Genomic DNA, 14,832 nt, shown 5'->3' with positions numbered 1-14,832 from the left:
CTTGACCTCTCAGGACTTCATGAAAATCTGTTGCCTTACTTGAATTCTTCTAATGGTAATTCTTTAGGCACTTTTTAATTCTTTTACTTTAGAAGCTATGACCAGTCAATGGATACAGTTAATAACAGGTTTAAATAATTTCGTATGTGTTTCAATAATGGTTTTAGAATTGGGGACAAAGATATGTTGACCAGATAGGAATTAGGGGGCAGCAAACTGTGACAGTAAGAGGAAAAAGCTTGGAGTTGTATAAACTGCAGCAGCAGCTAGCACTTTCTATCTGTATTACTTTTGGCAGGTTACTTGAGTTTTCTTACCATTGTAACTTTACTTGTAAACTAGAGTTAACACTTTGGAAGATAGAAAATGAAGTGTTTGTAAAGTATTTTGCACAGTACTTTTGGAGTAAGTTCTCTGAAAGGGATAGCTTTTACCATTTTCCCGTATTCTAATATTAATGTAGCTACATAGTACATAGAATTTAAAGTTGTTTTTTTTTTAATTTTAGTCTTTAATCCTTTTTACAATGCTTTCAGCAAATTGAATACAACATGTTTTGGAATCTTCATTTTATAGTAAAATTCAAAGGTTTAGTACTTCCAAGTAAACGAACATAAATCTGGGAAAGATTATTATTCACAGATTTTGAAATGTAGAGGGCAACTTGTATAGTCCAAATACTTGAAAATATTGTAGAGGTTGAATAAAATATTTCTGCTCTTCCACTGACTACACACAGTCTAACTGGTAAGGAGAGATTTGGTATAGACTGTGAGATTGGGTGTATGGAAATGGGTATTGGTTTCATATAGGAATTTGGTTCCAGGCATGATAGTCCCTGCTGGGTATTAAAACTACCCAGTTCTCTCACCAAAAAAATGAAGGAGGAATATCTTTGTTTCTGGTATCATTTTAAGTCAGTATGACTCCTTTGGACAGCAGATAGGGTTGTAAGAAATAAGTCATAAAGATTTATGGACTGATTTGGGTTTAACTTTTGCCTCTTTCACGTAGTAGCTTTCAGACTTTGAAATTAAGTCACCTAACATCTCTGTGATCCGGAGAAGGAAACGGCAACCCACTCCAGTACTCTTGCCTGGAAAATCCCATGGACGGAGGAGCCTGGTAGGCTACAGTCCACGGGGTCGCAAAAAGTCGGACACGACTGAGTCACTTGACTTTCAACATCTTTGTGAAAATCATTTGTGAAAAGGCACTGATAACAAAAATATTTTGAACGGCTGTTAGGATTAAATGAGAGATTTAAGTAGCTAGCACAATGCATGACGCCGAATAGATGATCCACAAGTGTTACTTCTATTTAAATTTCATTTGTAAGTGACCCTAGAGCGAAAGTCCGAGAAAGACGATGTGTTTGTTTCACATGAGTTTGCATCTCTCATTGTGGGCTCCGGGGGCTTTCCTGATGGTGGCGTGGTGAGCTATCTCTGACCTCTCTTCAAACATGCCCATATAGGCTAGACATTTTGTTGGCAGTGAGACCGCATCTTTTTGAATTCCACTCATTCTAGGGAGAGCACCTAGATGAGAAAGAGAAAGCTTTGGTGATGTGAAGTGATGTCGGGGATAGTTGACTTGCTTGTCATATCAGGACAGGGATGCCACTGACAGAGTCTCCTGACAGTCTGAGAGTGTAAAGTTTCTGTAATAGCAAAGGGTATGGAAGTTCAGCAATCAACACAGCACACCTTCAAATAGAAGTAAGGATTCTTAGATCCTTACAAGGACTTGTCTGCTGATGACACCCTCCTGTCTCTGACCCAGGACCTTTGGATCAGCTTGCCAGCTTTTAGTGGGAGCAAATAATTGGAGCAGGTAACCCCAGCACATTCCTGACTGTTCTTTGTGGGACTGGATGAGTTGAAAGACATTTCCTAGGTGATAGCATCGTTCAGCAGACCCAGGCTTCAAGCCTGCCTCAGGTTCATTCCTTTTTTTTTTTTTTTATTTTACAATATTATATTGGTTGGTTTTGACATACATTGACATGAATCCGCCCCGAGTGTACATGAGTTCCCCCTCCCGAACCCCCCTCCCACCTCCCTCCTCCCCTTATCCTCCCTCTAGGTCATCCCCTCATACCAGCCCCGAGCATCCTGTTACATGCATCGACCCTGAACTGGCGATTCGTTTCACATATGAGAATATACACGTTTCAATGCCATCAGGTTCATTCCTGTACTGACATTTGGTGAAATCAAAATGAGTGCTTCGAATGAAATCGTATATGGTGCCAGGAGAGAAATTGCAGAATGTGGGTTACTTCAACTTTTCTTATTATTGTTCACAGTCAACAAGTTGGGTGTTCTTTCACTGTGTATAGAGAATTCCTCCTCAATACTTCGATTGAAGTTGGAACATGTTCAAATGAATGGGGTGAATGTCCATTTATTAAGTTGGAGAAAAGATCCTTGTTAGTATGTTGGTATGTTTGTTTCTCTCACTTTACAAAAACGTGCGTTTCTACATAAGCACGCTCTTTGCAACCCCACGGACTGCAGCATGCCAGGCTTCCCTGTCCTTCTCCATCTCCTGGAATTTGCTCAAACTCATCTCCATTGAGTCTGTGATGCCATCCAATCGTCTCATCCTCTGTCATCTCCTTCTCCTCCTACCCTCAGTCTTTCCCAGCATCAGGGTCTTTTCCAGTGAGTCGGTTCTTCACATCAGGTGGCCAGAGTGTTGGAGCTTCAGCTTCAGCATCAGTCCTTGCGGTGAATATTCAGGGTTGATTCCCTTTAGGATGGACTGGACTGGTTTGATCTCCTTAATGCATCTATATATATTCAGTTCAGTTCAGTTCAGTTCAGTCACTCAGTCGTGTCCGACCCTCCGCGACCCCATGAATCACAGCACGCCAGGCCTCCCTGTCCATCACCAACTCCCGGAGTACACTCAAACTAAGTTAACACCATTTTATAGAGGAAAAGCTGAAATTTAGAGAGTTTACAGAGACCCAACTGGTTAATAAGCTCAAGGGCTCTGGATAAGAATGCCATGGTTTAACTCTTGGGACTGTCTTTGTAGCTATGTGATCTTCGGCGAGGTACTTAACTTTCTGTGTCTTCTTTTCTTCACATTGATTATAAAATGGTGTGACTGATTATAGTACCTCCCTTGTGGGATTGTTGAGAAGATTAAGTTCGGTATGTGAAGCACTTACAGCACTGCCCAGCCTGTAGTAAGTGTCCATAAATGCTAGCTGAGATACAGCACAAGATACTTCTAGCTAGTGAGTGACAGACGCATAAACTTAAAGCCTTGTACTCAGTGCAGGCAGCACAAAATAGTGATTCAAGGCAATTTTATAATTCATGATGGGGCTTACAAATGGAGGTTTTACCACCATGGTGACATGTCAGTATCAGCTTAGTTGGTGTTGTATGGTTGGGGACTTAGCGGGTCTGAGGCTGATTTAGGGCATGTACATGCTTGCATGCATGATGTCTACACACGTATCAGCTGTGAATATAATGCAGTTTTAAACTTTGAAGTTTTTTTTTTTTTTTTTCGTGGCACTGGGTCTTCGTTGCTGTGCACAGTCTTTCTCTAGTTGTGGATTAAGAGCTTCTCCGATGCAGTGGCTTCTCTTGTTTCAGGGCACGGGCTCTAAAGTGCATAGGCTTCAGTAGTCGTGGAGCGTGGACTTAATAGTTGCAACTTGCAGTCTCCAGAGCTTGGGCTCATTAGTTGTGGCCCACTGGCTCAGTAGCCCTGTGGCATGTGGGATCTTCCCAGACCAGGGATTGAACTGGTGTCCCTTGCATTTCAAGGTGGATTCTTAACCACTGGACCACCAGGGAGTCCCTAAACTTTAAAATAGTTATAGACTCACAGGGAGAAGGCAATGGCAACCCACTCCAGTACTCTTGCCTGGAAAATCCCATGGACGGAGGAGCCTGGTAGGCTACAGCCCGTGGGGTGGCTAAGAGTCAGACATGACTGAGTAACTTCACTTTCTCTTTTCACTTTCATGCATTGGAGAAGGAAATGGCAACCCAGTCCAGTGTTCTTGCCTGGAGAATCCCAGGGACGGGGGAGTCTAGTGGGCTGCCATGTATGGGGGTCGCACACGGTCGGACACGACTGAAGCAACTTAGCAGCAGCAGCAGCTCAGGAAGTTAAAGTAGTGTAGAAATTCTGTATACTGTAGCTAGTTTCACCAGGGGCTTGGAGGGCGCGGTGTCTTGCTATCTTATGTAGCTGTTAGTATCAAAACTGGGACATTGGACTTCCCTAGTGGTCAAGTGGTTAAGAATCCTCTTGCCAGTACAGGGGACACCAGTTTGATCCCGGATCCAGGATGATCCCACATGCCTCGGGACAGCTAAGCCCACGTACCACAACTACTGAAGCCTCTATGCCCTAGAGCCTGTGTTCTGCAACAAGAGAAGCCACTGCAATGAGAAGCCTGCACAAAGCAACTAGAGAGTAGCCCCCACTCCCTGCAGCTAGAGAAAGCCTGCACTCAGCAATGAAGACCCAGCACAGCCAAATAAATAAATAAAAAATTTTAAAGGCACAGGTGATCTAAAAAAAAAAAAAGCTATCATTGGTGTACTCTTTAGCCCTTTATCATATTTCACCAGTTTTTACATGTACTCATTTTTGTGTCTGCACATGTACATGTATTTTTATTGTCTGTGCATTTTTATCACATGTATATGTTCATGTAGCCATCACTTTGGTTAAAATACTGTGGAAATTCTCTGACAGTCCAGTGGTTAGAGTACTGTGCTTCCACTGCAGGGGGCAGTAGTTTGGATCCCTCGTCGGGGAACTGAGATCCCACAAGACCCGGAGCATGGCAAAAAGAAAACAAAACACCAAAACGACACAGAACTGTTTTTATCACCACATCTTGCTTGTGCTTCCTTTCTCCCTACCACCCTTTCCTATTACCAGGCAATGACTAATTTGTTCTTTGTCCCTATACTTTTGTCATTTCAAGAATATTATATAAATAGAATCATACAGTATATAATCTTTTGAGATTGACTGTTTTCATTTAGTATAATACCCTTGAGATCCATCCAGGTTGTTTCATGTACCAGTCGTGACTGTTTTTAATTGCTGAGTACTGTTCCGGTATAGCGGAGAAGGCAATGGCAAGCCACTCCAGTACTCTTGCCTAGAAAATCCCATGGATGAAGGAGCCTGGTAGGCTGCAGTCCGTGGGGTCGCTAAGGGTCGGACACGACTGAGCGACTTCACTTTCACTTTTCACTTTCACACATTGGAGAAGGAAATGGCAACCCACTCCAGTGTTCTTGCCTGGAGAATCCCAGGGACGGGGGAGCCTGGTGGGCTTCCGTCTATGGGGTCACACAGAGTCGGACACGACTGAAGTGACTTAGCAGCAGCAGCAGCAGTTCCGGTATAGAGATGTTCTGCGGTTTGTTGAATCATCCACTGAAGGATACTGAATTGTTTCCAGCTTTTTGCTATTACAAATAAAGCTGCTGTGAACAATCATATACAGGTTTTTGTGCAGACATAAATTTTCCTTTTGGGTAAATGAATGCCCAGGAGTGTGATTGCCGGGTTATACGGTAAGCGTGTGTTTGAGTTTTTAAGAAACGACTCAATTATTTTCCATAGAGGTTCTACCGTTTTACATTCTACCAGCAGTGTATGAGAGACGTACGTTCTCAGCATTCTTTCCACCATTTGGTATTTGCATTTTTTTATTCAGCTTTTCTCAGATGATGTGGTATCTTACGTGATTTCAATTTGCATTTCCCTTATGGCTAATAATATTGGACATCTTTTCATGTGCCATTCATGTATCTTCTTTGATCAAATGTCTGTTCATGTCTATTGTTCATTTTCAGTTGAATTGTTTTTGACTTTTGAGCTTTGAGAGTTCTTTATATATTCTAGATACAAATCCTTTGTTGGAAATGTAGTTTGTAAATAGCTTATTCTTGTCTATAGCTTGCTTTTTCATCCTTTTAACAAAGTCTAGGAGAATAGAAGTCTTAAATTTTAACAAAGTCCAGTTTACCAAGTTTTTTTCCTTTTAGAGAGTGCATGTTTGGTGTCGTTTATAAGAACTGAAGTTGGTCTGCAAATCCTCTGAAGTTTTATACTTTGACGTCTCACATTTAAATCTATGATCAATTTTGAGTTAATTTGTATAAAGTCAGTTTCATTTTTTTGCCCCTAGCTTCCTCGCTATTTGTTGGACAGGCTGTCTATCCTTACACTATTGAACTGCTTTTGCTTCTTCCTCAAAAATTCGTTGTCTGTCCTTGTATAGATTTATATTTGGGTTCTCTATTCTGTCCTGTTGATCTTTGCATGTGTTTCACCAGCAATACCACAGTGTCTTGATTTTTGTTAGCTATACAGTAAATCTTAAAATTGGATAGTAAGATTTTTCCCACTTTTTTTCCCCAAAATTGTTTCATTTATTCTACTTTTTCATATAAAATCTAGAATAAACTTGTCTTTAACTACTAAAAGTGTTAGTGGATTGTGACAGAAATGTGACTAAATCTAGAGGTCAGATGTTGAATCTCCAACCCATAAACAGTGTTGTTGTGGATTGACTTGAGTCCCCCTGAAAAGTGAAAGTGTTAGCCGCTTGGTCGTGTCTGACTCTCTGTGACCCCATGGACTGTAGCCCGTCAGGCTCCTCTCTGCATGGAATTCTCTCCAGGGAAGAATACTGGAGTGGGTAACCATTCCCTTGTCCAAGGGATCTTCCCGATCCAGGGATTGCACCTGGGTCTCCCGCATTGCAGGCAGATCCGTTGCTGTCTGAGCCATCAGGGGAGTCCCTTGAGTGCCCCTAATAAGCTCTAACCTCCAGTACCTCAGAATGTGACCTTATCTGAAAATAGGGTCATTCTCAATGTTATTAGTTAACACAGATGTGTACTGAAGTAGTGAGGGACTCCTGTTGCAATATGACAGGTATCCTCAGAAAAGGCCATATTAGACACAGGTGCGCATAGAGGGTCGATGCGTGTAGAAGCATGGAGAGAATGCTGTGTGAAGCTTAGGCGTGTGCTGCCACGAGCCAAGGGGCAGCTAGAAGCTGAGAAAGATAGCTGGAACATATCTTTCCCTATCACCTTTAGAGGCAGTATGTCTCAGCCAGCACCTTGGTCTCAGACTTTTAGCTTCCAGAAATGTGACACAATCAATTTCTATTGTTTAAGCCACTGAGTTTGAGGGACTTTGTTACAACAGCCCTGCTGCTGCTGCTAAGTCACTTCAGTCGTGTCGGACTCTGTGCGACCCCACAGACGGCAGCCCCCCAGGCTCCCCCATCCCTGGGATTCTCCAGGCAAGAACACTGGAGTGGGCTGCCATTTCCTCCTCCAGTGTGTGAAAGTGAAAAGTGAAAGTGAAGTTGCTCAGTCGTGTCTGACCTTTAGCGACCCCATGGACTGCAGCCCACCAGGCTCCTCCATCCATGGGATTTTCCAGGCAAGAGTACTGGAGTGGCTTGCCATTGCCTTCTCCGATAACAGCCCTGCTGCTGCTGCTGCTCCTGCGTCACTTCAGTCGTGTCCGACTCTGTGTGACCCCATAGACAGAAGCCCACCAGGGTCCCCCATCCCTGGGATTCTCCAGGCAAGAACACTGGAGTGGGCTGCCATTTCCTCCTCCAGTGTGTGAAAGTGAAAAGTGAAAGTGAAGTTGCTCAGTCGTGCCTGACCTTTAGCGACCCCATGGACTGCAGCCCACCAGGCTCCTCCATCCATGGGATTTTCCAGGCAAGAGTACTGGAGTGGCTTGCCATTGCCTTCTCCGATAACAGCCCTGCTGCTGCTGCTGCTAAGTCACTTCAGTCGTGCCCGACTCTGTGTGACCCCATAGACGGAGGCCCACCAGGCTCCCCCGTCCCTGGGATTCTCCAGGCAAGAACACTGGAGTGGGTCCAGCCCTAGCAGACTAATAAAACATATATCTGTTCATTTATTTATATCTTCCTTTCAGCACACAAGCTGTATGTGTTTTGTTAAGTATATACCCAGGTGTTTCTTTTTTAAAAAATAAATGGGATTATAAATGTATTGTTTTGTTTCTACATATTCAATAGATATAAAAGCACAATTGTATACAGATATTCATTTTCTAGGTATGTTTTTCTTGTATTCTGCAACCTTGTTGAACTTACTCATTCTAGCACTAATAAATTTTATTAGTTTTTTGTTGTTGTGACTAATTTAAACATGTTTTTTTGTGATTCCTTGGGATGTTCTACGTAGACAGTAATGTCACACGCAAATCGGGACGGTTTTCTTTTTCCAGTCTCTACACTTTTTGTTTCCTTTTCTTGTTTTGTGCTGATGGGACTTCTAGGACTCTGTTGAATTTGAGTGGTGGGACTCGGCATTCTTCCCTTGTTTCCAGTGTTGAAGATAGAAATCCAGTCTTTCACCACAAAGTATGATGTTTACTGTAGGGTTTTTGTATATATACTTTGTCAAGTTGAAGAAGTTACTTTCTATATCTAGTCTGCTGAAAACTTTTAAAATCATGAATGCTTTTTCGGCATCATTTGGTATGATCGTGTGATTTTTCTCTTTGTTATGTTAGCCTGTTGATTTGGTGGATTACGTTGGTGTTGGAATATTGAACCAGCTTTGGATTTCTGGAACAAATCCTGCTAAGTTGTGGTGTTGTATAATGCTTTTCATATATTTTTGGACTTGATTTCCTATTATTTTATGAAGGATTTTTGTATTTTTTAAGGGGGTGGTATTAGTCTGCAGTTTTCATCTTTTGTATTATCTTTGTTGGGCTTCCTTGGTGACTCAGAAAGTAAAAACTGCCTGCAATGCAGGAGACACAGGTTCAATCCCTGGGTCAGGAAGATCCCCTGGAGCAGGGCATGGCATCCCACTCCAGTATTCTTGCCTGGAGCTTTCCATGGACAGAGGAGACTTTCGGGCTACAGTCCATGAGATCGCAAAGAGTCAGATATGACTGAGCGACTGACACACTTTTGTTTTGCTTTAATATTAAATAATTCTGTGTATTCTTGCCACCTGTTCTTAATATCTTCTGCTTCTGTTAGGTCCGTACCATTTCTGTCCTTTGTTGAGCCCATCTTTGGATGAAATGTTCCCTTGGTATCTCCAGTTTTCTTGAAGAGATCTCTAGTCTTTCCCATTCTAATGTGTTCCTCTATTTGTTTGCACTGATCACTGAGGAAGGCTTTCTTATCTCTCCTTGCTGTTCTTTGAAATAGCAAGATTGTTTGGCCACCTGATGGGAAGAACTGACTCATTGGGAAAGACCCTAATACTGGGAAAGGTTGAAGGCGGGAGGAGAAGGGGACGACAGAGGATGAGATGGTTGGATGGCATCACCAACTCAGTGGACATGAGTTTAAGTAAACTCTGAATTGGTGATGGACAGGGATGCTGCAGTCTGTGGGGTCTCAAAGAGTTGGACACAACTGAGCAACTGAACTGAATATTAAGTAATCTGAAGTTCACAGAATTTGTTCGCATTAGTTCTCTGCTGTTTTCTGGAAGAGATTGTGTAGAATTGGTGTTCTTTTAAAATTGTTAGATTTTTACCAGTGAAAGCATCAGGCCTGAATATCTTTTTTCAGGAGATTTTAAACTGCACATTCAATCTGTCGAATAGTTATAGGACTCTTCAGATTATCCGTTTCATCTTGGGTGAGTTTTGGTAGTCTGACTTATGAAGAATTGGTCTACTTCATCTAACTTGTCTGTTTTATATGCATAGAGTTGTTTGTAATATTAGTTATATATTTTTAGCATTTTTATTGGAAAGTGAAAGTTAGTTTTGGCTGTGCTGGGTTGTCATTGCTGCGTGCAGTCTTTCCCTAGTTGCAGAGTACGGGGGCTGCTCTTTGTTTTAGGCTTTTCATTGTGCTGGCTTCTCTTGTTGGAGAGCCTGGGCTTTAGAGTGTGGGCTTCAGTAGTTGTGGCACACGGGCATGTCACTCTGAAGCATGAGGGATCATCCTGGACCAGGGATCGAACCTGTGTCCCCTGCATTGGCAGGCGGATTCTTAACCCCTGGGCACTAGGGAAGTCCTTCCTTATTCTATTTTTAATGTCAGTGCAGTCTCTAGTGATACCCTCTTTTTCATTCTTGATATTGGTTAAGTTGTGTTTCTCTGTCTTTTTAAGTTATTCGTCCGAGAACCCTATCAATTGTACTGAAGTTTTCAAAGAACCATCTCTCGGGTTGAGTGATATTTTTTAAAAAATTGATTTTCTGATTTCAGTGTCGTTGACTTCTCTTCTTTATTATTTCCTTTCCTTTGCTTGCTTTTGCTTTATTTTGCTCTTTTTGGTTATTATGAATAACACTACTCTGTTATGAACATTCCTACGCACATTTTTGCTTCAGTTCAGGTCAGTCGCTCAGTCGTGTCCGACTCTTTGCAACCCCATGGACTGTAGCTTGCCAGGCCTCCCTGTCCATCACCAACTCCCAGAGCTTGCTCAAACTCCTGTGCATTTAGTCGGTGATGCCATCTCATCCTCTGTCGTCCCCTTCTCCTCCCGCCTTCCGTCTTTCCCAGCATCAGGGTCTTTCCCAACGAGTCAGTTCTTCCCATCAGGTGGCCAAAGTATTGGAGTTTCAGCTTCAGCATCAGTCCTTCCAGTGAGTATTCAGGACGGATTTCCTTTATGATAGAGTGGTTTGATCTCCTTTCTGTCCAAGGGACTCTCAAGAGTCTTCTCCAACACCACAGTTCAAAAGCATCAGTTCTTCGGCGATCAGCTTTCTTTATAGTTCAACTCTTGCATCCATACATGACAACCAGAAAACCCATAGCTTTGACTAGATGGACCTTTGTTGGCAAGTGATGTCACTGCTTTTTAATGTGCCATCTAGGATGGTCATAACTTTTCTGCCAAGGAGCAAGTGTGTTTTAATTTCATGGCTGCAGTCACCATCTGCAGTGATTTGGGAGCCCCCCCAAAATAGTCTCTCACGGTTTCCAATGTTTCCCTGTTTGCCATGAAGTGATGGGACTGGATGTCGTGGTCTTAGTTTTCTGAATGTTGTGTTTTAAGCCAAGTTTTGTTTTGTTTTGTTTTTTTACAGTCCAGGTCTTTATTTTTACACCCATCGGGCCATGAATTCATAGGGAATGGGCTCCAACACTTCGGGTTCCTTTCCATGGGTCCTCACAAAGTGTGCTTCTCTGGGTGGAGCAGGCTGGCGCTTCAGCTAAACCCAAGTCCCTTTCTCTTTGGCTTCCTTCTTTTTCTGATCGTTTTCCTTCACACGTTTCAGAAAGCTATCTCGGCTCTTAGAGTGCTTAATATGCTCGATATGCAGATTAATTCTCTTGGCGAGAATCTTGCCCTTAACTTGTTTGTTTACAATGATGCCAACAGCATGCTGGGTGACATCGTTGACTCTCCCAGTTTTGCCATGGTAACATTTGTGGGGCATTCCTTGTTGAACAGTACCCATTCCCTTGATACCTACAATATGCCCCTTGTAGATTCGCATGTGTGTGGCCAAAGGAACAACTCCGTGTTTTCTAAAAGGCCTAGAGAACATGTAGCGGGCGTCCCTCCTCTTCCCCTTTGTGATGGTCGTTTTGGCGAATTAGCCTGAGGGGCCGGGGGAGAGATAGAAGGCGGCGGGATAACCCGGACTTTTTCACGCTCCTCTTTCACTGTCATCCAGAGGCTCTTTGGTTCTTTGCTTTCTGCCATGAGGGTCATGTCATCTGCGCATCCGAGGTTATTGATATTTCTCCCGGCAGTCTTGAGTCCGGCTTGTGCTTTGTCCAGTCTGGCATTTCGCATGATGTACTCTGCATAGAAGTTAAATAAGCAGGATTATTTTTGCTTAGTTAAAATTATTTGGGGTAATTCCTAGGAGTGGAATTGCAGGGTCATGTGACAGATTTATGTTTAACTGCTTGAATAGTCGCCAAACTGTTTTCCGTAGTGGTTGCCTTATTTTGCATTCCCGTCAGCAAATTTTTTTTGTACCTAGTCCAGCAATCTTCCTCTCTTATGTGGTCGGTAGTTCATTTATATATAATGCAATTGGTGAGGTACTTGGGTTAAATCTGCCATCTTATTATTCGATTTCCGTGTTTCCAAACTCTTTTTCTTTTTTTCTCTCCTGTCTTGACTTCTTTTGTATTACTGTATTTCTCTCCCTGATTACCTAGTTAGTTGTGCATTCTTGTATTGCTTACTCCAGAAATTAGGATATGTACTCTTGACTTGCAATATTCTAATAAAAATAACAACTTTGGTCACTCTCCCGTTAGTGTTCCTCTGAGCCCTGTCTTTATCATTTTATTATTACACATAATTATTTTGTATTTTATATGTCTTTAAGGCATTATGTTTGGTTTTTACAGAGAATATTCATTTCTGTTTTCCCACACATTGACCTCTTTTGTGGCTTTTAATTCCTTTTGAATTTTCATCTTACTTTTATCTTTTAGTGTAGGTTTGGGCCAGTTAATTTTTCTGTTTTTGCCTATCTGAAAATGTGTTTACTTTGCCTTCACTTATTAAAGGGTATTTCTGCTGACCATGGTATTATGGTGAGCAGTTGTTTTCTCTTAGTTCTCTGAATAAGTCATTCTGTTGTTTTCTAGCATTCCAAAGTCCAGCAGTAGTTGTTCTGTTGAAGGTAAGGTGTCTTTTTTCCCCCCACTGGTTGTTTTTCCGATATTTTTCGTTGGTTTTCCACAGTCTAAATGTGATATGCTTAGGTGTATTTTTTGTATGTATTCTTTTAGGGATTTGCATACCTGTTTGAATCTATAGAAAAGTGAAAGTGAAGTCGCTCAGTCGTGTCCGACTCATTGTGACCCCATGGACTGTAGCCTACCAGGCTCCTCTGTCCATGGGATTTTCCAGGCAAGAGTACTGGAGCGGGTTGCCAGATCTATGGGTTTTCTTTAATCAGTTTTAACAAACTCTTGACCATCATCTTGTTATATATTGCCTCTGTTCCTTCTTTCTTCCCTCTTTTGAGGTTCTAGTTATCTATATCCTAAACATTTTCATGTATTTTATACATCTGTTATGGTTTTTTCTGTATTTTTCAGTAGGTTTTGGTCTGTGTGCTTCTGGTTTGGATATTTTCTACTGACTTGTTTTCCATTTTGCCAGTTCTTTCTTCTGGTATATCTAATGAGCTCGTTACGTCATCATTTATGTATTTCACTTACAGAAGTTCCATTTGGTCCTTCTCATGATGGATTCCAATTTTCTGGAATCCTTCGTCTTTTATTTTCTCAAACATATTTCTCATGTACCGTCTTGGGACTAAGCTGAGTTGACGCTGGGTTTCGGTTTTGACCAGCCTCTGCCTCCCTGTCATTTGCCCCCACTGATGATGTGTGGTCACTCGGGGGAGGGGCTTCCAGCTGCGAGTGAGTTATGCCCATTTCCCCTAGCTGGACTTGAGCCTCTAATTTATGTTTCCTAATACTGATAACACTGCCAAAATCTCCACTCTGCTTTTCAGAGGCTTTGTGCTAACCTCCTGCCCTATGCATCTCCAGAATTGTTAAATATCTTGAAGGGAAAATTAGCTCTGTGTCAGGCCCAAACCTCGGAACTTCCCCGTTCACCCATCTGTCCCTTTTGTTTTGAGTTTTGTCTGTAGTCTTTTTTTTCCTTCTAATTTTTATTTTATATTGGAGCATCATTGAGTCACAGTGTTGTGTTAGTTTCAGGGGGTACAGCAAGGTGATTCAGTTAAATATACACATGTACTGTCTATGGTCTTGCACGCCTACCAGAGCCCTGCTGGTTTCTTGGTTCTCTAGCATCAGCCTAGGCAAAACTTGCGTCTCAGTCTCTTGCCTTACACCCAGGTTCAGCAGATACCTCCTTGGAGAAGTGGCCGCACTTATCGGGCCACCTCTGCATGCTTCCCTGCTCTCTGATTCCTGGTCTGTCTAGTTCTTTTCCTTCAGTAGTTCTCTAGTAGCCTTCAAGAGATACTTTAAAACTTTTCCTGTATTTTGAAGTTGTTCTTGATGGGAACATTGATTTAATTTAAAGTTATTCATTTAAAATGATTTCTTCATGCTTGGAAGTGCTGGTTGCATATAGTGTGTTATATGTTATTATATATAAATATATGTTATATTTATTGTATATAGTGTGTGTGTGTATATATATATATATATATATATATATACTATTATATGTAGTGTTATTTTATATTCGTCCGTCCATGGGATTTTCCAGGCAAGAGTACTGGAGTGGGGTGCCATTGACTTCTCCAGTATACTGTATAGTAATAGTGATAAGCCTTTGACTGTGTCGATCACAATAAACTGTGGAACATTTTGAAAGAGATGGGAATCCCAGACCACCTGACCTGCCTCTTGAGAAACCTGTATGCAGGTCAGGAAGCAACAGTTAGAACTGTCCGTGGAACAACAGACTGGTTCCAAATAGGAAAAGGGGTGCGTCAAGGCTGTATATTGTCACCTTGCTTATTTAACTTATATGCAGAGTACATCATGAGGAACGCTGGGCTGGAAGAAGCACAAGCTGGAATCAAGATTGCCGGGAGAAATATCAATAACCTCAGATATGCAGATGACACTACCCTTATGGCAGAAAGTGAAGAGGAACTCAAAAGCCTCTTGATGAAAGTGAAAGAGGAGAGTGAAAAGGTTGGCTTAAAGCTCAACATTCAGAAAACAAAGATCATGGCATCTGGTCCCATCACTTCATGGGAAATAGATGGAAAAACAGTGGAAATAGTGTCAGACTTTATTTTTTTGGGCTCCAAAATCACTGCAGATGCTGATTGCAGCCATGAAATTAAAAGACGCTTGCTCCTTGGAAGGAAAGT

At 42.0% G+C, this 14,832-nt stretch overlaps 1 protein-coding gene across 2 annotated transcripts in view; it reads left to right on the top strand.

Annotated features, from left to right (window-relative positions):
- LOC148773929 (ferroxidase HEPHL1-like) overlaps positions 1-14,832 on the top strand; it is a 237,862-nt gene that overhangs the window by 11,597 nt on the left and 211,433 nt on the right. The window lies entirely within an intron of this gene.

The sequence above is a fragment of the Moschus berezovskii genome, chromosome 25, assembly GCF_049115385.1.
Source record: "Moschus berezovskii isolate FMDL1 chromosome 25, NW_MosBer_1.0, whole genome shotgun sequence".
Taxonomy (NCBI): domain Eukaryota; kingdom Metazoa; phylum Chordata; class Mammalia; order Artiodactyla; family Moschidae; genus Moschus; species Moschus berezovskii.
The sequence above is the reverse complement of the archived record's forward strand: the minus strand, read 5'-3'. Positions and strand labels throughout refer to the sequence as shown.